Raw genomic sequence first — 25644 nt, 5'->3', positions numbered from 1 at the left:
CAGCCGGCGAGAAAAGGCCTCTTGCGATTCTCTTTTCTTTCTGCCTGAATGCGGTCAATTGGCACCTGCCAAAGCAAGGTTTCCCAGCACAAAGTACAAAGCAGCAGCTCTCTCCTGGCAGAGGAAATCCCATGCAGTGTTGCCCTGGCGAGATAGTGTTGCTACAGCGAGGCCCAGGGAAAACAGACTGCCTGGAGAAATCCTAGCAAAGCCCTGTGTTTCCCCACAGGAATGTATGTCAGTTATACTTCTTTGCCAGCGACGGAGCTCAGAGGCAACGTCAGATTGTGTGTATCTCAGTGAGAGAAAGAACACTGTGACTTCCCCCGTTCCTCTGACGAAAGCGGTTAGAGGGAGAAAAGCGTCCTTTGCTTTCGCTTTCCCGCAGTGAGCTCGGCAGATCTGCCCTTCGCGAAGGGCCGTTTTCCCCCGGAGAACTGCCTCGCGGTAGCCCTGTTCTGGAAGTGGAACGAGTATGCAGTGTTAGCGTTCAGCTATTGTGAAGGCTCGCTTTGGCCCAGGGCAAACGAAGCGCCGGGGGAAATCTTAGCAGAGCCCGGCGCCTTTCCACGGTTCAAAGCGTGGAACAGCAGACTCTTTTGCAAAGAACAGAGCGCCCAGGCAACAGCAGCCTGCACGTTTCTCAGTGAAAGGGAGAACTTCCTAACTTCATCGAGTCCTCTGAGCAAAGCAGGCAGAGGGAGAGAAACTTTCTTTCCTTCCTCTTTCCTGCAACGAATTCCTCCTTTGCTCTTGCAAACGCAAGGCTTCTTCTGAAAAACTACGTCGCGGTGCAGGGATCCTTCCAGAGGAGCAACGGCATAGTTTTAGCTGGAAGGGCTTGGCAGAGCAGCCGGCGAGAAAAGGCCTCTTGCCATTCTCTTTTCTTTCTGCCTGAATGCGGTCAATTGGCACTTGCCAGGGCAAGGTTTCCCAGCACAAACTACAAAGCAGCAGCTCTCTCCTGGCAGAGGAAATCCCATGCAGTGTTGCCCTGGCGAGATAGTGTTGCTACAGCGAGGCCCAGGGAAAACAGACTGCCTGGAGAAATCCTAGCAAAGCCCTGTGTTTCCCCACAGGAATGTATGTCAGTTTCAGTTCTTTGCCAGCGACGGAGCTCAGAGGCAACGTCAGATTGTGTGTATCTCAGTGAGAGAAAGAACACTGTGACTTCCCCCGTTCCTCTGACGAAAGCGGTTAGAGGGAGAAAAGCGTCCTTTGCTTTCGCTTTCCCGCAGTGAGCTCGGCAGATCTGCCCTTCGCGAAGGGCCGTTTTCCCCCGGAGAACTGCCTCGCGGTAGCCCTGTTCTGGAAGTGGAACGAGTATGCAGTGTTAGCGTTCAGCTATTGTGAAGGCTCGCTTTGGCCCAGGGCAAACGAAGCGCCGGGGGAAATCTTAGCAGAGCCCGGCGCCTTTCCACGGTTCAAAGCGTGGAACAGCAGACTCTTTTGCAAAGAAGAGAGCGCCCAGGCAACAGCAGCCTGCACGTTTCTCAGTGAAAGGGAGAACTTCCTAACTTCATCCAGTCCTCTGAGCAAAGCAGGCAGAGGGAGAGAAACTTTCTTTCCTTCCTCTTTCCTGCAACGAATTCCTCCTTTGCTCTTGCAAACGCAAGGCTTCTTCTGAAAAACTACGTCGCGGTGCGGGGATCCTTCCAGAGGAGCAACGGCATAGTTTTAGCTGGAAGGGCTTGGCAGAGCAGCCGGCGAGAAAAGGCCTCTTGCCATTCTCTTTTCTTTCTGCCTGAATGCGGTCTCTTGGCACTTGCCAGGGCAAGGTTTCCCAGCACAAACTACAAAGCAGCAGCTCTCTCCTGGCAGAGGAAATCCCATGCAGTGTTGCCCTGGCGAGATAGTGTTGCTACAGCGAGGCCCAGGGAACACAGACTGCCTGGAGAAATCCTAGCAAAGCCCTGTGTTTCCCCACAGGAATGTATGTCAGTTTCAGTTCTTTGCCAGCGACGGAGCTCAGAGGCAACGTCAGATTGTGTGTATCTCAGTGAGAGAAAGAACACTGTGACTTCCCCCGTTCCTCTGACGAAAGCGGTTAGAGGGAGAAAAGCGTCCTTTGCTTTCGCTTTTCCGCAGTGAGCTCGGCAGATCTGCCCTTCGCGAAGGGCCGTTTTCCCCCGGAGAACTGCCTCGCGGTAGCCCTGTTCTGGAAGTGGAACGAGTATGCAGTGTTAGCGTTCAGCTATTGTGAAGGCTCGCTTTGGCCCAGGGCAAACGAAGCGCCGGGGGAAATCTTAGCAGAGCCCGGCGCCTTTCCACGGTTCAAAGCGTGGAACAGCAGACTCTTTTGCAAAGAAGAGAGCGCCCAGGCAACAGCAGCCTGCACGTTTCTCAGTGAAAGGGAGAACTTCCTAACTTCATCCAGTCCTCTGAGCAAAGCAGGCAGAGGGAGAGAAACTTTCTTTCCTTCCTCTTTCCTGCAACGAATTCCTCCTTTGCTCTTGCAAACGCAAGGCTTCTTCTGAAAAACTACGTCGCGGTGCAGGGATCCTTCCAGAGGAGCAACGGCATAGTTTTAGCTGGAAGGGCTGGGCAGAGCAGCCGGCGAGAAAAGGCCTCTTGCCATTCTCTTTTCTTTCTGCCTGAATGCGGTCAATTGGCACCTGCCAAAGCAAGGTTTCCCAGCACAAAGTACAAAGCAGCAGCTCTCTCCTGGCAGAGGAAATCCCATGCAGTGTTGCCCTGGCGAGATAGTGTTGCTACAGCGAGGCCCAGGGAAAACAGACTGCCTGGAGAAATCCTAGCAAAGCCCTGTGTTTCCCCACAGGAATGTATGTCAGTTATACTTCTTTGCCAGCGACGGAGCTCAGAGGCAACGTCAGATTGTGTGTATCTCAGTGAGAGAAAGAACACTGTGACTTCCCCCGTTCCTCTGACGAAAGCGGTTAGAGGGAGAAAAGCGTCCTTTGCTTTCGCTTTTCCGCAGTGAGCTCGGCAGATCTGCCCTTCGCGAAGGGCCGTTTTCCCCCGGAGAACTGCCTCGCGGTAGCCCTGTTCTGGAAGTGGAACGAGTATGCAGTGTTAGCGTTCAGCTATTGTGAAGGCTCGCTTTGGCCCAGGGCAAACGAAGCGCCGGGGGAAATCTTAGCAGAGCCCGGCGCCTTTCCACGGTTCAAAGCGTGGAACAGCAGACTCTTTTGCAAAGAACAGAGCGCCCAGGCAACAGCAGCCTGCACGTTTCTCAGTGAAAGGGAGAACTTCCTAACTTCATCCAGTCCTCTGAGCAAAGCAGGCAGAGGGAGAGAAACTTTCTTTCCTTCCTCTTTCCTGCAACGAATTCCTCCTTTGCTCTTGCAAACGCAAGGCTTCTTCTGAAAAACTACGTCGCGGTGCAGGGATCCTTCCAGAGGAGCAACGGCATAGTTTTAGCTGGAAGGGCTTGGCAGAGCAGCCGGCGAGAAAAGGCCTCTTGCCATTCTCTTTTCTTTCTGCCTGAATGCGGTCAATTGGCACTTGCCAGGGCAAGGTTTCCCAGCACAAACTACAAAGCAGCAGCTCTCTCCTGGCAGAGGAAATCCCATGCAGTGTTGCCCTGGCGAGATAGTGTTGCTACAGCGAGGCCCAGGGAACACAGACTGCCTGGAGAAATCCTAGCAAAGCCCTGTGTTTCCCCACAGGAATGTATGTCAGTTATACTTCTTTGCCAGCGACGGAGCTCAGAGGCAACGTCAGATTGTGTGTATCTCAGTGAGAGAAAGAACACTGTGACTTCCCCCGTTCCTCTGACGAAAGCGGTTAGAGGGAGAAAAGCGTCCTTTGCTTTCGCTTTTCCGCAGTGAGCTCGGCAGATCTGCCCTTCGCGAAGGGCCGTTTTCCCCCGGAGAACTGCCTCGCGGTAGCCCTGTTCTGGAAGTGGAACGAGTATGCAGTGTTAGCGTTCAGCTATTGTGAAGGCTCGCTTTGGCCCAGGGCAAACGAAGCGCCGGGGGAAATCTTAGCAGAGCCCGGCGCCTTTCCACGGTTCAAAGCGTGGAACAGCAGACTCTTTTGCAAAGAACAGAGCGCCCAGGCAACAGCAGCCTGCACGTTTCTCAGTGAAAGGGAGAACTTCCTAACTTCATCCAGTCCTCTGAGTAAAGCAGGCAGAGGGAGAGAAACTTTCTTTCCTTCCTCTTTCCTGCAACGAATTCCTCCTTTGCTCTTGCAAACGCAAGGCTTCTTCTGAAAAACTACGTCGCGGTGCAGGGATCCTTCCAGAGGAGCAACGGCATAGTTTTAGCTGGAAGGGCTTGGCAGAGCAGCCGGCGAGAAAAGGCCTCTTGCCATTCTCTTTTCTTTCTGCCTGAATGCGGTCAATTGGCACTTGTCAAAGCAAGGTTTCCCAGCACAACCTACAAAGCAGCAGCTCTCTCCTGGCAGAGGAAATCCCATGCAGTGTTGCCCTGGCGAGACAGTGTTGCTACAGCGAGGCCCAGGGAAAACAGACTGCCTGGAGAAATCCTAGCAAAGCCCTGTGTTTCCCCACAGGAATGTATGTCAGTTTCAGTTCTTTGCCAGCAACGGAGCTCAGAGGCAACGTCAGATTTTGTGTATCTCAGTGAGAGAAAGAACACTGTGACTTCCCCCGTTCCTCTGACGAAAGCGGTTAGAGGGAGAAAAGCGTCCTTTGCTTTCGCTTTTCCGCAGTGAGCTCGGCAGATCTGCCCTTCGCGAAGGGCCGTTTTCCCCCGGAGAACTGCCTCGCGGTAGCCCTGTTCTGGAAGTGGAACGAGTATGCAGTGTTAGCGTTCAGCTATTGTGAAGGCTCGCTTTGGCCCAGGGCAAACGAAGCGCCGGGGGAAATCTTAGCAGAGCCCGGCGCCTTTCCACGGTTCAAAGCGTGGAACAGCAGACTCTTTTGCAAAGAACAGAGCGCCCAGGCAACAGCAGCCTGCACGTTTCTCAGTGAAAGGGAGAACTTCCTAACTTCATCCAGTCCTCTGAGCAAAGCAGGCAGAGGGAGAGAAACTTTCTTTCCTTCCTCTTTCCTGCAACGAATTCCTCCTTTGCTCTTGCAAACGCAAGGCTTCTTCTGAAAAACTACGTCGCGGTGCAGGGATCCTTCCAGAGGAGCAACGGCATAGTTTTAGCTGGAAGGGCTTGGCAGAGCAGCCGGCGAGAAAAGGCCTCTTGCGATTCTCTTTTCTTTATGCCTGAATGCGGTCTCTTGGCACTTGCCAGGGCAAGGTTTCCCAGCACAAACTACAAAGCAGCAGCTCTCTCCTGGCAGAGGAAATCCCATGCAGTGTTGCCCTGGCGAGACAGTGTTGCTACAGCGAGGCCCAGGGAAAACAGACTGCCTGGAGAAATCCTAGCAAAGCCCTGTGTTTCCCCACAGGAATGTATGTCAGTTTCAGTTCTTTGCCAGCGTCGGAGCTCAGAGGCAACGTCAGATTGTGTGTATCTCAGTGAGAGAAAGAACACTGTGACTTCCTCCGTTCCTCTGACAAAAGCGGTTAGAGGGAGAAAAGCGTCCTTTGCTTTCGCTTTTCCGCAGTGAGCTCGGCAGATCTGCCCTTCGCGAAGGGCCGTTTTCCCCCGGAGAACTGCCTCGCGGTAGCCCTGTTCTGGAAGTGGAACGAGTATGCAGTGTTAGCGTTCAGCTATTGTGAAGGCTCGCTTTGGCCCAGGGCAAACGAAGCGCCGGGGGAAATCTTAGCAGAGCCCGGCGCCTTTCCACGGTTCAAAGCGTGGAACAGCAGACTCTTTTGCAAAGAACAGAGCGCCCAGGCTACAGCAGCCTGCACGTTTCTCAGTGAAAGGGAGAACTTCCTAACTTCATCCAGTCCTCTGAGCATAGCAGGCAGAGGGAGAGAAACTGTCTTTCCTTCCTCTTTCCTGCAACGAATTCCTCCTTTGCTCTTGCAAACGCAAGGCTTCTTCTGAAAAACTACGTCGCGGTGCAGGGATCCTTCCAGAGGAGCAACGGCATAGTTTTAGCTGGAAGGGCTTGGCAGAGCAGCCGGCGAGAAAAGGCCTCTTGCCATTCTCTTTTCTTTCTGCCTGAATGCGGTCAATTGGCACTTGCCAGGGCAAGGTTTCCCAGCACAAACTACAAAGCAGCAGCTCTCTCCTGGCAGAGGAAATCCCATGCAGTGTTGCCCTGGCGAGATAGTGTTGCTACAGCGAGGCCCAGGGAAAACAGACTACCTAGAGAAATCCTAGCAAAGCCCTGTGTTTCCCCACAGGAATGTATGTCAGTTTCAGTTCTTTGCCAGCAACGGAGCTCAGAGGCAACGTCAGATTGTGTGTATCTCAGTGAGAGAAAGAACACTGTGACTTCCCCCGTTCCTCTGACGAAAGCGGTTAGAGGGAGAAAAGCGTCCTTTGCTTTCGCTTTCCCGCAGTGAGCTCGGCAGATCTGCCCTTCGCGAAGGGCCGTTTTCCCCCGGAGAACTGCCTCGCGGTAGCCCTGTTCTGGAAGTGGAACGAGTATGCAGTGTTAGCGTTCAGCTATTGTGAAGGCTCGCTTTGGCCCAGGGCAAACGAAGCGCCGGGGGAAATCTTAGCAGAGCCCGGCGCCTTTCCACGGTTCAAAGCGTGGAACAGCAGACTCTTTTGCAAAGAACAGAGCGCCCAGGCAACAGCAGCCTGCACGTTTCTCAGTGAAAGGGAGAACTTCCTAACTTCATCCAGTCCTCTGAGCAAAGCAGGCAGAGGGAGAGAAACTTTCTTTCCTTCCTCTTTCCTGCAACGAATTCCTCCTTTGCTCTTGCAAACGCAAGGCTTCTTCTGAAAAACTACGTCGCGGTGCAGGGATCCTTCCAGAGGAGCAACGGCATAGTTTTAGCTGGAAGGGCTTGGCAGAGCAGCCGGCGAGAAAAGGCCTCTTGCCATTCTCTTTTCTTTCTGCCTGAATGCGGTCAATTGGCACTTGCCAGGGCAAGGTTTCCCAGCACAAACTACAAAGCAGCAGCTCTCTCCTGGCAGAGGAAATCCCATGCAGTGTTGCCCTGGCGAGATAGTGTTGCTACAGCGAGGCCCAGGGAAAACAGACTACCTAGAGAAATCCTAGCAAAGCCCTGTGTTTCCCCACAGGAATGTATGTCAGTTTCAGTTCTTTGCCAGCAACGGAGCTCAGAGGCAACGTCAGATTGTGTGTATCTCAGTGAGAGAAAGAACACTGTGACTTCCCCCGTTCCTCTGACGAAAGCGCTTAGAGGGAGAAAAGCGTCCTTTGCTTTCGCTTTCCCGCAGTGAGCTCGGCAGATCTGCCCTTCGCGAAGGGCCGTTTTCCCCCGGAGAACTGCCTCGCGGTAGCCCTGTTCTGGAAGTGGAACGAGTATGCAGTGTTAGCGTTCAGCTATTGTGAAGGCTCGCTTTGGCCCAGGGCAAACGAAGCGCCGGGGGAAATCTTAGCAGAGCCCGGCGCCTTTCCACGGTTCAAAGCGTGGAACAGCAGACTCTTTTGCAAAGAACAGAGCGCCCAGGCAACAGCAGCCTGCACGTTTCTCAGTGAAAGGGAGAACTTCCTAACTTCATCCAGTCCTCTGAGCAAAGCAGGCAGAGGGAGAGAAACTTTCTTTCCTTCCTCTTTCCTGCAACGAATTCCTCCTTTGCTCTTGCAAACGCAAGGCTTCTTCTGAAAAACTACGTCGCGGTGCAGGGATCCTTCCAGAGGAGCAACGGCATAGTTTTAGCTGGAAGGGCTTGGCAGAGCAGCCGGCGAGAAAAGGCCTCTTGCCATTCTCTTTTCTTTCTGCCTGAATGCGGTCAATTGGCACTTGCCAAAGCAAGGTTTCCCAGCACAAACTACAAAGCAGCAGCTCTCTCCTGGCAGAGGAAATCCCATGCAGTGTTGCCCTGGCGAGATAGTGTTGCTACAGCGAGGCCCAGGGAAAACAGACTACCTAGAGAAATCCTAGCAAAGCCCTGTGTTTCCCCACAGGAATGTATGTCAGTTTCAGTTCTTTGCCAGCAACGGAGCTCAGAGGCAACGTCAGATTGTGTGTATCTCAGTGAGAGAAAGAACACTGTGACTTCCCCCGTTCCTCTGACGAAAGCGCTTAGAGGGAGAAAAGCGTCCTTTGCTTTCGCTTTCCCGCAGTGAGCTCGGCAGATCTGCCCTTCGCGAAGGGCCGTTTTCCCCCGGAGAACTGCCTCGCGGTAGCCCTGTTCTGGAAGTGGAACGAGTATGCAGTGTTAGCGTTCAGCTATTGTGAAGGCTCGCTTTGGCCCAGGGCAAACGAAGCGCCGGGGGAAATCTTAGCAGAGCCCGGCGCCTTTCCACGGTTCAAAGCGTGGAACAGCAGACTCTTTTGCAAAGAACAGAGCGCCCAGGCAACAGCAGCCTGCACGTTTCTCAGTGAAAGGGAGAACTTCCTAACTTCATCCAGTCCTCTGAGCAAAGCAGGCAGAGGGAGAGAAACTGTCTTTCCTTCCTCTTTCCTGCAACGAATTCCTCCTTTGCTCTTGCAAACGCAAGGCTTCTTCTGAAAAACTACGTCGCGGTGCAGGGATCCTTCCAGAGGAGCAACGGCATAGTTTTAGCTGGAAGGGCTTGGCAGAGCAGCCGGCGAGAAAAGGCCTCTTGCCATTCTCTTTTCTTTCTGCCTGAATGCGGTCAATTGGCACTTGCCAGGGCAAGGTTTCCCAGCACAAACTACAAAGCAGCAGCTCTCTCCTGGCAGAGGAAATCCCATGCAGTGTTGCCCTGGCGAGATAGTGTTGCTACAGCGAGGCCCAGGGAAAACAGACTACCTAGAGAAATCCTAGCAAAGCCCTGTGTTTCCCCACAGGAATGTATGTCAGTTTCAGTTCTTTGCCAGCAACGGAGCTCAGAGGCAACGTCAGATTGTGTGTATCTCAGTGAGAGAAAGAACACTGTGACTTCCCCCGTTCCTCTGACGAAAGCGGTTAGAGGGAGAAAAGCGTCCTTTGCTTTCGCTTTCCCGCAGTGAGCTCGGCAGATCTGCCCTTCGCGAAGGGCCGTTTTCCCCCGGAGAACTGCCTCGCGGTAGCCCTGTTCTGGAAGTGGAACGAGTATGCAGTGTTAGCGTTCAGCTATTGTGAAGGCTCGCTTTGGCCCAGGGCAAACGAAGCGCCGGGGGAAATCTTAGCAGAGCCCGGCGCCTTTCCACGGTTCAAAGCGTGGAACAGCAGACTCTTTTGCAAAGAACAGAGCGCCCAGGCAACAGCAGCCTGCACGTTTCTCAGTGAAAGGGAGAACTTCCTAACTTCATCCAGTCCTCTGAGCAAAGCAGGCAGAGGGAGAGAAACTTTCTTTCCTTCCTCTTTCCTGTAACGAATTCCTCCTTTGCTCTTGCAAACGCAAGGCTTCTTCTGAAAAACTACGTCGCGGTGCAGGGATCCTTCCAGAGGAGCAACGGCATAGTTTTAGCTGGAAGGGCTTGGCAGAGCAGCCGGCGAGAAAAGGCCTCTTGCCATTCTCTTTTCTTTCTGCCTGAATATGGTCAATTGGCACTTGCCAAAGCAAGGTTTCCCAGCACAAACTACAAAGCAGCAGCTCTCTCCTGGCAGAGGAAATCCCATGCAGTGTTGCCCTGGCGAGATAGTGTTGCTACAGCGAGGCCCAGGGAAAACAGACTACCTAGAGAAATCCTAGCAAAGCCCTGTGTTTCCCCACAGGAATGTATGTCAGTTTCAGTTCTTTGCCAGCAACGGAGCTCAGAGGCAACGTCAGATTGTGTGTATCTCAGTGAGAGAAAGAACACTGTGACTTCCCCCGTTCCTCTGACGAAAGCGCTTAGAGGGAGAAAAGCGTCCTTTGCTTTCGCTTTCCCGCAGTGAGCTCGGCAGATCTGCCCTTCGCGAAGGGCCGTTTTCCCCCGGAGAACTGCCTCGCGGTAGCCCTGTTCTGGAAGTGGACGAGTATGCAGTGTTAGCGTTCAGCTATTGTGAAGGCTCGCTTTGGCCCAGGGCAAACGAAGCGCCGGGGGAAATCTTAGCAGAGCCCGGCGCCTTTCCACGGTTCAAAGCGTGGAACAGCAGACTCTTTTGCAAAGAACAGAGCGCCCAGGCAACAGCAGCCTGCACGTTTCTCAGTGAAAGGGAGAACTTCCTAACTTCATCCAGTCCTCTGAGCAAAGCAGGCAGAGGGAGAGAAACTTTCTTTCCTTCCTCTTTCCTGCAACGAATTCCTCCTTTGCTCTTGCAAACGCAAGGCTTCTTCTGAAAAACTACGTCGCGGTGCAGGGATCCTTCCAGAGGAGCAACGGCATAGTTTTAGCTGGAAGGGCTTGGCAGAGCAGCCGGCGAGAAAAGGCCTCTTGCCATTCTCTTTTCTTTCTGCCTGAATGCGGTCAATTGGCACTTGCCAAAGCAAGGTTTCCCAGCACAACCTACAAAGCAGCAGCTCTCTCCTGGCAGAGGAAATCCCATGCAGTGTTGCCCTGGCGAGATAGTGTTGCTACAGCGAGGCCCAGGGAAAACAGACTGCCTGGAGAAATCCTAGCAAAGCCCTGTGTTTCCCCACAGGAATGTATGTCAGTTATACTTCTTTGCCAGCGACGGAGCTCAGAGGCAACGTCAGATTGTGTGTATCTCAGTGAGAGAAAGAACACTGTGACTTCCCCCGTTCCTCTGACGAAAGCGGTTAGAGGGAGAAAAGCGTCCTTTGCTTTCGCTTTCCCGCAGTGAGCTCGGCAGATCTGCCCTTCGCGAAGGGCCGTTTTCCCCCGGAGAACTGCCTCGCGGTAGCCCTGTTCTGGAAGTGGAACGAGTATGCAGTGTTAGCGTTCAGCTATTGTGAAGGCTCGCTTTGGCCCAGGGCAAACGAAGCGCCGGGGGAAATCTTAGCAGAGCCCGGCGCCTTTCCACGGTTCAAAGCGTGGAACAGCAGACTCTTTTGCAAAGAACAGAGCGCCCAGGCAACAGCAGCCTGCACGTTTCTCAGTGAAAGGGAGAACTTCCTAACTTCATCCAGTCCTCTGAGCAAAGCAGGCAGAGGGAGAGAAACTTTCTTTCCTTCCTCTTTCCTGCAACGAATTCCTCCTTTGCTCTTGCAAACGCAAGGCTTCTTCTGAAAAACTACGTCGCGGTGCAGGGATCCTTCCAGAGGAGCAACGGCATAGTTTTAGCTGGAAGGGCTTGGCAGAGCAGCCGGCGAGAAAAGGCCTCTTGCCATTCTCTTTTCTTTCTGCCTGAATGCGGTCTCTTGGCACTTGCCAGGGCAAGGTTTCCCAGCACAAACTACAAAGCAGCAGCTCTCTCCTGGCAGAGGAAATCCCATGCAGTGTTGCCCTGGCGAGATAGTGTTGCTACAGCGAGGCCCAGGGAAAACAGACTGCCTGGAGAAATCCTAGCAAAGCCCTGTGTTTCCCCACAGGAATGTATGTCAGTTTCAGTTCTTTGCCAGCAACGGAGCTCAGAGGCAACGTCAGATTGTGTGTATCTCAGTGAGAGAAAGAACACTGTGACTTCCCCCGTTCCTCTGACGAATGCGCTTAGAGGGAGAAAAGCGTCCTTTGCTTTCGCTTTCCCGCAGTGAGCTCGGCAGATCTGCCCTTCGCGAAGGGCCGTTTTCCCCCGGAGAACTGCCTCGCGGTAGCCCTGTTCTGGAAGTGGAACGAGTATGCAGTGTTAGCGTTCAGCTATTGTGAAGGCTCGCTTTGGCCCAGGGCAAACGAAGCGCCGGGGGAAATCTTAGCAGAGCCCGGCGCCTTTCCACGGTTCAAAGCGTGGAACAGTAGACTCTTTTGCAAAGAAGAGAGCGCCCAGGCAACAGCAGCCTGCACGTTTCTCAGTGAAAGGGAGAACTTCCTAACTTCATCCAGTCCTCTGAGCAAAGCAGGCAGAGGGAGAGAAACTTTCTTTCCTTCCTCTTTCCTGCAACGAATTCCTCCTTTGCTCTTGCAAACGCAAGGCTTCTTCTGAAAAACTACGTCGCGGTGCAGGGATCCTTCCAGAGGAGCAACGGCATAGTTTTAGCTGGAAGGGCTTGGCAGAGCAGCCGGCGAGAAAAGGCCTCTTGCGATTCTCTTTTCTTTCTGCCTGAATGCGGTCTCTTGGCACTTGCCAGGGCAAGGTTTCCCAGCACAAACTACAAAGCAGCAGCTCTCTCCTGGCAGAGGAAATCCCATGCAGTGTTGCCCTGGCGAGACAGTGTTGCTACAGCGAGGCCCAGGGAAAACAGACTGCCTGGAGAAATCCTAGCAAAGCCCTGTGTTTCCCCACAGGAATGTATGTCAGTTATACTTCTTTGCCAGCGACGGAGCTCAGAGGCAACGTCAGATTGTGTGTATCTCAGTGAGAGAAAGAACACTGTGACTTCCCCCGTTCCTCTGACGAAAGCGGTTAGAGGGAGAAAAGCGTCCTTTGCTTTTGCTTTCCCGCAGTGAGCTCGGCAGATCTGCCCTTCGCGAAGGGCCGTTTTCCCCCGGAGAACTGCCTCGCGGTAGCCCTGTTCTGGAAGTGGAACGAGTATGCAGTGTTAGCGTTCAGCTATTGTGAAGGCTCGCTTTGGCCCAGGGCAAACGAAGCGCCGGGGGAAATCTTAGCAGAGCCCGGCGCCTTTCCACGGTTCAAAGCGTGGAACAGCAGACTCTTTTGCAAAGAAGAGAGCGCACAGGCAACAGCAGCCTGCACGTTTCTCAGTGAAAGGGAGAACTTCCTAACTTCATCCAGTCCTCTGAGCAAAGCAGGCAGAGGGAGAGAAACTTTCTTTCCTTCCTCTTTCCTGCAACGAATTCCTCCTTTGCTCTTGCAAACGCAAGGCTTCTTCTGAAAAACTACGTCGCGGTGCAGGGATCCTTCCAGAGGAGCAACGGCATAGTTTTAGCTGGAAGGGCTTGGCAGAGCAGCCGGCGAGAAAAGGCCTCTTGCCATTCTCTTTTCTTTCTGCCTGAATGCGGTCAATTGGCACTTGCCAGGGCAAGGTTTCCCAGCACAAACTACAAAGCAGCAGCTCTCTCCTGGCAGAGGAAATCCCATGCAGTGTTGCCCTGGCGAGATAGTGTTGCTACAGCGAGGCCCAGGGAAAACAGACTACCTAGAGAAATCCTAGCAAAGCCCTGTGTTTCCCCACAGGAATGTATGTCAGTTTCAGTTCTTTGCCAGCAACGGAGCTCAGAGGCAACGTCAGATTGTGTGTATCTCAGTGAGAGAAAGAACACTGTGACTTCCCCCGTTCCTCTGACGAAAGCGGTTAGAGGGAGAAAAGCGTCCTTTGCTTTCGCTTTCCCGCAGTGAGCTCGGCAGATCTGCCCTTCGCGAAGGGCCGTTTTCCCCCGGAGAACTGCCTCGCGGTAGCCCTGTTCTGGAAGTGGAACGAGTATGCAGTGTTAGCGTTCAGCTATTGTGAAGGCTCGCTTTGGCCCAGGGCAAACGAAGCGCCGGGGGAAATCTTAGCAGAGCCCGGCGCCTTTCCACGGTTCAAAGCGTGGAACAGCAGACTCTTTTGCAAAGAACAGAGCGCCCAGGCAACAGCAGCCTGCACGTTTCTCAGTGAAAGGGAGAACTTCCTAACTTCATCCAGTCCTCTGAGCAAAGCAGGCAGAGGGAGAGAAACTTTCTTTCCTTCCTCTTTCCTGCAACGAATTCCTCCTTTGCTCTTGCAAACGCAAGGCTTCTTCTGAAAAACTACGTCGCGGTGCAGGGATCCTTCCAGAGGAGCAACGGCATAGTTTTAGCTGGAAGGGCTTGGCAGAGCAGCCGGCGAGAAAAGGCCTCTTGCCATTCTCTTTTCTTTCTGCCTGAATGCGGTCAATTGGCACTTGCCAGGGCAAGGTTTCCCAGCACAAACTACAAAGCAGCAGCTCTCTCCTGGCAGAGGAAATCCCATGCAGTGTTGCCCTGGCGAGATAGTGTTGCTACAGCGAGGCCCAGGGAAAACAGACTACCTAGAGAAATCCTAGCAAAGCCCTGTGTTTCCCCACAGGAATGTATGTCAGTTTCAGTTCTTTGCCAGCAACGGAGCTCAGAGGCAACGTCAGATTGTGTGTATCTCAGTGAGAGAAAGAACACTGTGACTTCCCCCGTTCCTCTGACGAAAGCGCTTAGAGGGAGAAAAGCGTCCTTTGCTTTCGCTTTCCCGCAGTGAGCTCGGCAGATCTGCCCTTCGCGAAGGGCCGTTTTCCCCCGGAGAACTGCCTCGCGGTAGCCCTGTTCTGGAAGTGGAACGAGTATGCAGTGTTAGCGTTCAGCTATTGTGAAGGCTCGCTTTGGCCCAGGGCAAACGAAGCGCCGGGGGAAATCTTAGCAGAGCCCGGCGCCTTTCCACGGTTCAAAGCGTGGAACAGCAGACTCTTTTGCAAAGAACAGAGCGCCCAGGCAACAGCAGCCTGCACGTTTCTCAGTGAAAGGGAGAACTTCCTAACTTCATCCAGTCCTCTGAGCAAAGCAGGCAGAGGGAGAGAAACTTTCTTTCCTTCCTCTTTCCTGCAACGAATTCCTCCTTTGCTCTTGCAAACGCAAGGCTTCTTCTGAAAAACTACGTCGCGGTGCAGGGATCCTTCCAGAGGAGCAACGGCATAGTTTTAGCTGGAAGGGCTTGGCAGAGCAGCCGGCGAGAAAAGGCCTCTTGCCATTCTCTTTTCTTTCTGCCTGAATGCGGTCAATTGGCACTTGCCAAAGCAAGGTTTCCCAGCACAAACTACAAAGCAGCAGCTCTCTCCTGGCAGAGGAAATCCCATGCAGTGTTGCCCTGGCGAGATAGTGTTGCTACAGCGAGGCCCAGGGAAAACAGACTACCTAGAGAAATCCTAGCAAAGCCCTGTGTTTCCCCACAGGAATGTATGTCAGTTTCAGTTCTTTGCCAGCAACGGAGCTCAGAGGCAACGTCAGATTGTGTGTATCTCAGTGAGAGAAAGAACACTGTGACTTCCCCCGTTCCTCTGACGAAAGCGCTTAGAGGGAGAAAAGCGTCCTTTGCTTTCGCTTTCCCGCAGTGAGCTCGGCAGATCTGCCCTTCGCGAAGGGCCGTTTTCCCCCGGAGAACTGCCTCGCGGTAGCCCTGTTCTGGAAGTGGAACGAGTATGCAGTGTTAGCGTTCAGCTATTGTGAAGGCTCGCTTTGGCCCAGGGCAAACGAAGCGCCGGGGGAAATCTTAGCAGAGCCCGGCGCCTTTCCACGGTTCAAAGCGTGGAACAGCAGACTCTTTTGCAAAGAACAGAGCGCCCAGGCAACAGCAGCCTGCACGTTTCTCAGTGAAAGGGAGAACTTCCTAACTTCATCCAGTCCTCTGAGCAAAGCAGGCAGAGGGAGAGAAACTGTCTTTCCTTCCTCTTTCCTGCAACGAATTCCTCCTTTGCTCTTGCAAACGCAAGGCTTCTTCTGAAAAACTACGTCGCGGTGCAGGGATCCTTCCAGAGGAGCAACGGCATAGTTTTAGCTGGAAGGGCTTGGCAGAGCAGCCGGCGAGAAAAGGCCTCTTGCCATTCTCTTTTCTTTCTGCCTGAATGCGGTCAATTGGCACTTGCCAGGGCAAGGTTTCCCAGCACAAACTACAAAGCAGCAGCTCTCTCCTGGCAGAGGAAATCCCATGCAGTGTTGCCCTGGCGAGATAGTGTTGCTACAGCGAGGCCCAGGGAAAACAGACTACCTAGAGAAATCCTAGCAAAGCCCTGTGTTTCCCCACAGGAATGTATGTCAGTTTCAGTTCTTTGCCAGCAACGGAGCTCAGAGGCAACGTCAGATTGTGTGTATCTCAGTGAGAGAAAGAACACTGTGACTTCCCCCGTTCCTCTGACGAAAGCGGTTAGAGGGAGAAAAGCGTCCTTTGCTTTCGCTTTCCCGCAGTGAGCTCGGCAGATCTGCCCTTCGCGAAGGGCCGTTTTCCCCCGGAGAACTGCCTCGCGGTAGCCCTGTTCTGGAAGTGGAACGAGTATGCAGTGTTAGCGTTCAGCTATTGTGAAGGCTCGCTTTGGCCCAGGGCAAACGAAGCGCCGGGGGAAATCTTAGCAGAGCCCGGCGCCTTTCCACGGTTCAAAGCGTGGAACAGCAGACTCTTTTGCAAAGAACAGAGCGCCCAGGCAACAGCAGCCTGCACGTTTCTCAGTGAAAGGGAGAACTTCCTAACTTCATCCAGTCCTCTGAGCAAAGCAGGCAGAGGGAGAGAAACTTTCTTTCCTTCCTCTTTCCTGTAACGAATTCCTCCTTTGCTCTTGCAAACGCAAGGCTTCTTCTGAAAAACTACGTCGCGGTGCAGGGATCCTTCCAGAGGAGCAACGGCATAGTTTTAGCTGGAAGGGCTTGGCAGAGCAGCCGGCGAGAAAAGGCCTCTTGCCATTCTCTTTTCTTTCTGCCTGAATATGGTCAATTGGCACTTGCCAAAGCAAGGTTTCCCAGCACAAACTACAAAGCAGCAGCTCTCTCCTGGCAGAGGAAATCCCATGCAGTGTTGCCCTGGCGAGATAGTGTTGCTACAGCGAGGCCCAGGGAAAACAGACTACCTAGAGAAATCCTAGCAAAGCCCTGTGTTTCCCCACAGGAATGTATGTCAGTTTCAGTTCTTTGCCAGCAACGGAGCTCAGAGGCAACGTCAGATTGTGTGTATCTCAGTGAGAGAAAGAACACTGTGACTTCCCCCGTTCCTCTGACGAAAGCGCTTAGAGGGAGAAAAGCGTCCTTTGCTTTCGCTTTCCCGCAGTGAGCTCGGCAGATCTGCCCTTCGCGAAGGGCCGTTTTCCCCCGGAGAACTGCCTCGCGGTAGCCCTGTTCTGGAAGTGGACGAGTATGCAGTGTTAGCGTTCAGCTATTGTGAAGGCTCGCTTTGGCCCAGGGCAAACGAAGCGCCGGGGGAAATCTTAGCAGAGCCCGGCGCCTTTCCACGGTTCAAAGCGTGGAACAGCAGACTCTTTTGCAAAGAACAGAGCGCCCAGGCAACAGCAGCCTGCACGTTTCTCAGTGAAAGGGAGAACTTCCTAACTTCATCCAGTCCTCTGAGCAAAGCAGGCAGAGGGAGAGAAACTTTCTTTCCTTCCTCTTTCCTGCAACGAATTCCTCCTTTGCTCTTGCAAACGCAAGGCTTCTTCTGAAAAACTACGTCGCGGTGCAGGGATCCTTCCAGAGGAGCAACGGCATAGTTTTAGCTGGAAGGGCTTGGCAGAGCAGCCGGCGAGAAAAGGCCTCTTGCCATTCTCTTTTCTTTCTGCCTGAATGCGGTCAATTGGCACTTGCCAAAGCAAGGTTTCCCAGCACAACCTACAAAGCAGCAGCTCTCTCCTGGCAGAGGAAATCCCATGCAGTGTTGCCCTGGCGAGATAGTGTTGCTACAGCGAGGCCCAGGGAAAACAGACTGCCTGGAGAAATCCTAGCAAAGCCCTGTGTTTCCCCACAGGAATGTATGTCAGTTATACTTCTTTGCCAGCGACGGAGCTCAGAGGCAACGTCAGATTGTGTGTATCTCAGTGAGAGAAAGAACACTGTGACTTCCCCCGTTCCTCTGACGAAAGCGGTTAGAGGGAGAAAAGCGTCCTTTGCTTTCGCTTTCCCGCAGTGAGCTCGGCAGATCTGCCCTTCGCGAAGGGCCGTTTTCCCCCGGAGAACTGCCTCGCGGTAGCCCTGTTCTGGAAGTGGAACGAGTATGCAGTGTTAGCGTTCAGCTATTGTGAAGGCTCGCTTTGGCCCAGGGCAAACGAAGCGCCGGGGGAAATCTTAGCAGAGCCCGGCGCCTTTCCACGGTTCAAAGCGTGGAACAGCAGACTCTTTTGCAAAGAACAGAGCGCCCAGGCAACAGCAGCCTGCACGTTTCTCAGTGAAAGGGAGAACTTCCTAACTTCATCCAGTCCTCTGAGCAAAGCAGGCAGAGGGAGAGAAACTTTCTTTCCTTCCTCTTTCCTGCAACGAATTCCTCCTTTGCTCTTGCAAACGCAAGGCTTCTTCTGAAAAACTACGTCGCGGTGCAGGGATCCTTCCAGAGGAGCAACGGCATAGTTTTAGCTGGAAGGGCTTGGCAGAGCAGCCGGCGAGAAAAGGCCTCTTGCCATTCTCTTTTCTTTCTGCCTGAATGCGGTCTCTTGGCACTTGCCAGGGCAAGGTTTCCCAGCACAAACTACAAAGCAGCAGCTCTCTCCTGGCAGAGGAAATCCCATGCAGTGTTGCCCTGGCGAGATAGTGTTGCTACAGCGAGGCCCAGGGAAAACAGACTGCCTGGAGAAATCCTAGCAAAGCCCTGTGTTTCCCCACAGGAATGTATGTCAGTTTCAGTTCTTTGCCAGCAACGGAGCTCAGAGGCAACGTCAGATTGTGTGTATCTCAGTGAGAGAAAGAACACTGTGACTTCCCCCGTTCCTCTGACGAATGCGCTTAGAGGGAGAAAAGCGTCCTTTGCTTTCGCTTTCCCGCAGTGAGCTCGGCAGATCTGCCCTTCGCGAAGGGCCGTTTTCCCCCGGAGAACTGCCTCGCGGTAGCCCTGTTCTGGAAGTGGAACGAGTATGCAGTGTTAGCGTTCAGCTATTGTGAAGGCTCGCTTTGGCCCAGGGCAAACGAAGCGCCGGGGGAAATCTTAGCAGAGCCCGGCGCCTTTCCACGGTTCAAAGCGTGGAACAGTAGACTCTTTTGCAAAGAACAGAGCGCCCAGGCAACAGCAGCCTGCACGTTTCTCAGTGAAAGGGAGAACTTCCTAACTTCATCCAGTCCTCTGAGCAAAGCAGGCAGAGGGAGAGAAACTTTCTTTCCTTCCTCTTTCCTGCAACGAATTCCTCCTTTGCTCTTGCAAACGCAAGGCTTCTTCTGAAAAACTACGTCGCGGTGCAGGGATCCTTCCAGAGGAGCAACGGCATAGTTTTAGCTGGAAGGGCTTGGCAGAGCAGCCGGCGAGAAAAGGCCTCTTGCGATTCTCTTTTCTTTCTGCCTGAATGCGGTCTCTTGGCACTTGCCAGGGCAAGGTTTCCCAGCACAAACTACAAAGCAGCAGCTCTCTCCTGGCAGAGGAAATCCCATGCAGTGTTGCCCTGGCGAGACAGTGTTGCTACAGCGAGGCCCAGGGAAAACAGACTGCCTGGAGAAATCCTAGCAAAGCCCTGTGTTTCCCCACAGGAATGTATGTCAGTTATACTTCTTTGCCAGCGACGGAGCTCAGAGGCAACGTCAGATTGTGTGTATCTCAGTGAGAGAAAGAACACTGTGACTTCCCCCGTTCCTCTGACGAAAGCGGTTAGAGGGAGAAAAGCGTCCTTTGCTTTTGCTTTCCCGCAGTGAGCTCGGCAGATCTGCCCTTCGCGAAGGGCCGTTTTCCCCCGGAGAACTGCCTCGCGGTAGCCCTGTTCTGGAAGTGGAACGAGTATGCAGTGTTAGCGTTCAGCTATTGTGAAGGCTCGCTTTGGCCCAGGGCAAACGAAGCGCCGGGGGAAATCTTAGCAGAGCCCGGCGCCTTTCCACGGTTCAAAGCGTGGAACAGCAGACTCTTTTGCAAAGAAGAGAGCGCACAGGCAACAGCAGCCTGCACGTTTCTCAGTGAAAGGGAGAACTTCCTAACTTCATCCAGTCCTCTGAGCAAAGCAGGCAGAGGGAGAGAAACTTTCTTTCCTTCCTCTTTCCTGCAACGAATTCCTCCTTTGCTCTTGCAAACGCAAGGCTTCTTCTGAAAAACTACGTCGCGGTGCAGGGATCCTTCCAGAGGAGCAACGGCATAGTTTTAGCTGGAAGGGCTTGGCAGAGCAGCCGGCGAGAAAAGGCCTCTTGCCATTCTCTTTTCTTTCTGCCTGAATGCGGTCTCTTGGCACTTGCCAGGGCAAGGTTTCCCAGCACAAACTACAAAGCAGCAGCTCTCTCCTGGCAGAGGAAATCCCATGCAGTGTTGCCCTGGCGAGACAGTGTTGCTACAGCGAGGCCCAGGGAAAACAGACTGCCTGGAGAAATCCTAGCAAAGCCCTGTGTTTCCCCACAGGAATGTATGTCAGTTATACTTCTTTGCCAGCGACGGAGCTCAGAGGCAACGTCAGATTGTGTGTATCTCAGTGAGAGAAAGAACACTGTGACTTCCCCCGTTCCTCTGACGAAAGCGGTTAGAGGGAGAAAAGCGTCCTTTGCTTTCGCTTTCCCGCAGTGAGCTCGGCAGATCTGCCCTTCGCGAAGGGCCGTTTTCCCCCGGAGAACTGCCTCGCGGTAGCCCTGTTCTGGAAGTGGAACGAGTATGCAGTGTTAGCGTTCAGCTATTGTGAAGGCTCGCTTTGGCCCAGGGCAAACGAAGCGCCGGGGGAAATCTTAGCAGAGCCCGGCGCCTTTCCACGGTTCAAAGCGTGGAACTGCAGACTCTTTTGCAAAGAAGAGAGCGCACAGGCAAGAGCAGACTGCACGTTTCTCAGTGAAAGGGAGAACTTCCTAACTTCATCCAGTCCTCTGAGCAAAGCAGGCAGAGGGAGAGAAACTTTCTTTCCTTCCTCTTTCCTGCAACGAATTCCTCCTTTGCTCTTGCAAACGCAAGGCTTCTTCTGAAAAACTACGTCGCGGTGCAGGGATCCTTCCAGAGGAGCAACGGCATAGTTTTAGCTGGAAGGGCTTGGCAGAGCAGCCGGCGAGAAAAGGCCTCTTGCCATTCTCTTTTCTTTCTGCCTGAATGCGGTCTCTTGGCACTTGCCAGGGCAAGGTTTCCCAGCACAAACTACAAAGCAGCAGCTCTCTCCTGGCAGAGGAAATCCCATGCAGTGTTGCCCTGGCGAGATAGTGTTGCTACAGCGAGGCCCAGGGAAAACAGACTGCCTGGAGAAATCCTAGCAAAGCCCTGTGTTTCCCCACAGGAATGTATGTCAGTTATACTTCTTTGCCAGCGACGGAGCTCAGAGGCAACGTCAGATTGTGTGTATCTCAGTGAGAGAAAGAACACTGTGACTTCCCCCGTTCCTCTGACGAAAGCGGTTAGAGGGAGAAAAGCGTCCTTTGCTTTGGCTTTCCCGCAGTGAGCTCGGCAGATCTGCCCTTCGCGAAGGGCCGTTTTCCCCCGGAGAACTGCCTCGCGGTAGCCCTGTTCTGGAAGTGGAACGAGTATGCAGTGTTAGCGTTCAGCTATTGTGAAGGCTCGCTTTGGCCCAGGGCAAACGAAGCGCCGGGGGAAATCTTAGCAGAGCCCGGCGCCTTTCCACGGTTCAAAGCGTGGAACAGCAGACTCTTTTGCAAAGAACAGAGCGCCCAGGCAACAGCAGCCTGCACGTTTCTCAGTGAAAGGGAGAACTTCCTAACTTCATCCAGTCCTCTGAGCAAAGCAGGCAGAGGGAGAGAAACTTTCTTTCCTTCCTCTTTCCTGCAACGAATTCCTCCTTTGCTCTTGCAAACGCAAGGCTTCTTCTGAAAAACTACGTCGCGGTGCAGGGATCCTTCCAGAGGAGCAACGGCATAGTTTTAGCTGGAAGGGCTTGGCAGAGCAGCCGGCGAGAAAAGGCCTCTTGCGATTCTCTTTTCTTTCTGCCTGAATGCGGTCTCTTGGCACTTGCCAGGGCAAGGTTTCCCAGCACAAACTACAAAGCAGCAGCTCTCTCCTGGCAGAGGAAATCCCATGCAGTGTTGCCCTGGCGAGATAGTGTTGCTACAGCGAGGCCCAGGGAAAACAGACTGCCTGGAGAAATCCTAGCAAAGCCCTGTGTTTCCCCACAGGAATGTATGTCAGTTTCAGTTCTTTGCCAGCAACGGAGCTCAGAGGCAACGTCAGATTGTGTGTATCTCAGTGAGAGAAAGAACACTGTGACTTCCCCCGTTCCTCTGACGAAAGCGGTTAGAGGGAGAAAAGCGTCCTTTGCTTTCGCTTTCCCGCAGTGAGCTCGGCAGATCTGCCCTTCGCGAAGGGCCGTTTTCCCCCGGAGAACTGCCTCGCGGTAGCCCTGTTCTGGAAGTGGAACGAGTATGCAGTGTTAGCGTTCAGCTATTGTGAAGGCTCGCTTTGGCCCAGGGCAAACGAAGCGCCGGGGGAAATCTTAGCAGAGCCCGGCGCCTTTCCACGGTTCAAAGCGTGGAACTGCAGACTCTTTTGCAAAGAAGAGAGCGCACAGGCAACAGCAGGCTGCACATTTCTCAGTGAAAGGGAGAACTCCCTGACTTCATCCAGTCCTCTGACCAAAGCAGGCAGAAGGAGAGAAACTTTCTTTCCTTCCTCTTTCCTGCAACGAATTCCTCCTTTGCTCTTGCAAACGCAAGGCTTCTTCTCAAAAACTACGTCGCGGTGCAGGGATCCTTCCAGAGGAGCAACGGCATAGTTTTAGCTGGAAGGGCTTGGCAGAGCAGCCGGCGAGAAAAGGCCTCTTGCCATTCTCTTTTCTTTCTGCCTGAATGCGGTCTCTTGGCACTTGCCAGGGCAAGGTTTCCCAGCACAAACTACAAAGCAGCAGCTCTCTCCTGGCAGAGGAAATCCCATGCAGTGTTGCCCTGGCGAGATAGTGTTGCTACAGCGAGGCTCAGGGAAAACAGACTGCCTGGAGAAATCCTAGCAAAGCCCTGTGTTTCCCCACAGGAATGTATGTCAGTTTCAGTTCTTTGCCAGCGACGGAGCTCAGAGGCAACGTCAGATTGTGTGTATCTCAGTGAGAGAAAGAACACTGTGACTTCCCCCGTTCCTCTGACGAAAGCGGTTAGAGGGAGAAAAGCGTCCTTTGCTTTCGCTTTCCCGCAGTGAGCTCGGCAGATCTGCCCTTCGCGAAGGGCCGTTTTCCCCCGGAGAACTGCCTCGCGATAGCCCTGTTCTGGAAGTGGAACGAGCATGCAGTGTTAGCGTTCAGCTATTGTGAAGGCTCGCTTTGGCCCAGGGCAAACGAAGCGCCGGGGGAAATCTTAGCAGAGCCCGGCGCCTTTCCACGGTTCAAAGCGTGGAACAGCAGACTCTTTTGCAAAGAACAGAGCGCCCAGGCAACAGCAGCCTGCACGTTTCTCAGTGAAAGGGAGAACTTCCTAACTTCATCCAGTCCTCTGAGCAAAGCAGGCAGAGGGAGAGAAACTTTCTTTCCTTCCTCTTTCCTGCAACGAATTCCTCCTTTGTTCTTGCAAACGCAAGGCTTCTTCTGAAAAACTACGTCCTGGTGCAGGGATCCTTCCAGAGGAGCAACGGCATAGTTTTAGCTGGAAGGGCTTGTCAGAGCAGCCGGCGAGAAAAGGCCTCTTGCCATTCTCTTTTCTTTCTGCCTGAATGCGGTCAATTGGCACTTGCCAGAGCAAGGTTTCCCAGCACAAACTACAAAGCAGCAGCTCTCTCCTGGCAGAGGAAATCCCATGCAGTGTTGCCCTGGCGAGATAGTGTTGCTACAGCGAGGCCCAGGGAAAACAGACTGCCTGGAGAAATCCTAGCAAAGCCCTGTGTTTCCCCACAGGAATGTATGTCAGTTTCAGTTCTTTGCCAGCGACGGAGCTCAGAGGCAACGTCAGATTGTGTGTATCTCAGTGAGAGAAAGAACACTGTGACTTCCCCCGTTCCTCTGACGAAAGCGGTTAGAGGGAGAAAAGCGTCCTTTGCTTTCGCTTTCCCGCAGTGAGCTCGGCAGATCTGCCCTTCGCGAAGGGCCGTTTTCCCCCGGAGAACTGCCTCGCGGTAGCCCTGTTCTGGAAGTGGAACGAGTATGCAGTGTTAGCGTTCAGCTATTGTGAAGGCTCGCTTTGGCCCAGGGCAAACGAAGCGCCGGGGGAAATCTTAGCAGAGCCCGGCGCCTTTCCACGGTTCAAAGCGTGGAACTGCAGACTCTTTTGCAAAGAAGAGAGCGCACAGGCAACAGCAGGCTGCACATTTCTCAGTGAAAGGGAGAACTCCCTGACTTCATCCAGTCCTCTGACCAAAGCAGGCAGAGGGAGAGAAACTTTCTTTCCTTCCTCTTTCCTGCAACGAATTCCTCCTTTGCTCTTGCAAACGCAAGGCTTCTTCTCAAAAACTACGTCGCGGTGCAGGGATCCTTCCAGAGGAGCAACGGCATAGTTTTAGCTGGAAGGGCTTGGCAGAGCAGCCGGCGAGAAAAGGCCTCTTGCCATTCTCTTTTCTTTCTGCCTGAATGCGGTCTCTTGGCACTTGCCAGGGCAAGGTTTCCCAGCACAAACTACAAAGCAGCAGCTCTCTCCTGGCAGAGGAAATCCCATGCAGTGTTGCCCTGGCGAGATAGTGTTGCTACAGCGAGGCCCAGGGAAAACAGACTGCCTGGAGAAATCCTAGCAAAGCCCTGTGTTTCCCCACAGGAATGTATGTCAGTTTCAGTTCTTTGCCAGCGACGGAGCTCAGAGGCAACGTCAGATTGTGTGTATCTCAGTGAGAGAAAGAACACTGTGACTTCCCCCGTTCCTCTGACGAAAGCGGTTAGAGGGAGAAAAGCGTCCTTTGCTTTCGCTTTTCCGCAGTGAGCTCGGCAGATCTGCCCTTCGCGAAGGGCCGTTTTCCCCCGGAGAACTGCCTCGCGGTAGCCCTGTTCTGGAAGTGGAACGAGTATGCAGTGTTAGCGTTCAGCTATTGTGAAGGCTCGCTTTGGCCCAGGGCAAACGAAGCGCCGGGGGAAATCTTAGAAGAGCCCGGCGCCTTTCCACGGTTCAAAGCGTGGAACAGCAGACTCTTTTGCAAAGAAGAGAGCGCCCAGGCAACAGCAGCCTGCACGTTTCTCAGTGAAAGGGAGAACTTCCTAACTTCATCCAGTCCTCTGAGCAAAGCAGGCAGAGGGAGAGAAACTTTCTTTCCTTCCTCTTTCCTGCAACGAATTCCTCCTTTGCTCTTGCAAACGCAAGGCTTCTTCTGAAAAACTACGTCGCGGTGCAGGGATCCTTCCAGAGGAGCAACGGCATAGTTTTAGCTGGAAGGGCTTGGCAGAGCAGCCGGCGAGAAAAGGCCTCTTGCCATTCTCTTTTCTTTCTGCCTGAATGCGGTCAATTGGCACTTGCCAAAGCAAGGTTTCCCAGCACAACCTACAAAGCAGCAGCTCTCTCCTGGCAGAGGAAATCCCATGCAGTGTTGCCCTGGCGAGATAGTGTTGCTACAGCGAGGCCCAGGGAAAACAGACTGCCTGGAGAAATCCTAGCAAAGCCCTGTGTTTCCCCACAGGAATGTATGTCAGTTTCAGTTCTTTGCCAGCGACGGAGCTCAGAGGCAACGTCAGATTGTGTGTATCTCAGTGAGAGAAAGAACACTGTGACTTCCCCCGTTCCTCTGACGAAAGCGGTTAGAGGGAGAAAAGCGTCCTTTGCTTTCGCTTTCCCGCAGTGAGCTCGGCAGATCTGCCCTTCGCGAAGGGCCGTTTTCCCCCGGAGAACTGCCTCGCGGTAGCCCTGTTCTGGAAGTGGAACGAGTATGCAGTGTTAGCGTTCAGCTATTGTGAAGGCTCGCTTTGGCCCAGGGCAAACGAAGCGCCGGGGGAAATCTTAGCAGAGCCCGGCGCCTTTCCACGGTTCAAAGCGTGGAACTGCAGACTCTTTTGCAAAGAAGAGAGCGCACTGGCAACAGCAGACTGCACGTTTCTCAGTGAAAGGGAGAACTTCCTAACTTCATCCAGTCCTCTGAGCAAAGCAGGCAGAGGGAGAGAAACTTTCTTTCCTTCCTCTTTCCTGCAACGAATTCCTCCTTTGCTCTTGCAAACGCAAGGCTTCTTCTGAAAAACTACGTCGCGGTGCAGGGATCCTTCCAGAGGAGCAACGGCATAGTTTTAGCTGGAAGGGCTTGGCAGAGCAGCCGGCGAGAAAAGGCCTCTTGCCATTCTCTTTTCTTTCTGCCTGAATGCGGTCTCTTGGCACTTGCCAGGGCAAGGTTTCCCAGCACAAACTACAAAGCAGCAGCTCTCTCCTGGCAGAGGAAATCCCATGCAGTGTTGCCCT

The sequence above is a fragment of the Loxodonta africana genome, chromosome 21, assembly GCF_030014295.1.
Source record: "Loxodonta africana isolate mLoxAfr1 chromosome 21, mLoxAfr1.hap2, whole genome shotgun sequence".
Classification (NCBI taxonomy): Eukaryota; Metazoa; Chordata; class Mammalia; order Proboscidea; family Elephantidae; genus Loxodonta; species Loxodonta africana.
The sequence above is the reverse complement of the archived record's forward strand: the minus strand, read 5'-3'. Positions refer to the sequence as shown.